The sequence below is a fragment of the Rhinopithecus bieti genome, unplaced genomic scaffold (assembly GCF_001698545.2).
Source record: "Rhinopithecus bieti isolate Rb0 unplaced genomic scaffold, ASM169854v2 scaffold_23276, whole genome shotgun sequence".
Taxonomy (NCBI): domain Eukaryota; kingdom Metazoa; phylum Chordata; class Mammalia; order Primates; family Cercopithecidae; genus Rhinopithecus; species Rhinopithecus bieti.
The window spans coordinates 1,699,161-1,699,981 of NW_016810868.1; positions in this window are offsets into that span (position 1 = coordinate 1,699,161).

The window sequence follows — 821 nt, forward strand, 5'->3', positions numbered from 1 at the left end:
AGGGTGCCCGTGCCTGGCATCGTGGTGGAGAAATAAATCAGCCGGAAGAGGCACGTGGGAGGGGCTGCGCCGGCGCCAGCGGCAGATCCGCCCGACTCGTCTGTGCTTTCCGGGGCCACCTTAGGCAGGAGGCGCCCGGGCAGGAGGAGGACGGTGACCGAGGAGCAGGTCGACGCGGATCCCCCCTGGGGGAGCGGGGCGCAATACGTCCGCGAGGCACTGGTCCTGGCTGCTCCCTCGGGGCGCCCTGAGCTCCCTGCCCTGAGGCTGCTGCGCCCCCATCCCTCGCGGTCAAGTGCTCAGGCAATCACCGCCAGGGGTGTCTGGCGGCGATCGATGCTGTGGACGCCTAAAGCCGCGGCTACGGGGCCCTCGGGAGCGAGTGAAGCCGCTGGGCTAGGGGCGCACCCAAGTCTAGGCCACTTCTCCCAAAGCCCTGTCCCGGGCCCGGGGTCCCCCAACGTGGCCTCAGCTGCTCCCCGCCCGGCCCAGAGCACGGTGGACACAGCTGCCCGCGGCCTCGCCCTCCCCACTCCACCCCGGGCTCCTCCGCTTATTCACATGCAAATTTCCGTCGCCAATTGTCGCCGAGCGCGGCAACGGCCAGAGCCGGATCCTTCCGCAGCCCCGGCTCAAACTTTTGGCCTCTGAAAACTTTCAAACGAGAAGTAGTTCCAGGCGCCCGCTCCCGACCCACGCCGCGCCGCCGGGTCCCTCCTCCCCGGAGAGGCTGGGCTCGGGACGCGCGGCTCAGCTCGGGGAGGCGCAAAGGCGGACCCGGCGCGCGGGAGGAGGTGGCCGCGGAGGGGCGGGGGGACCGG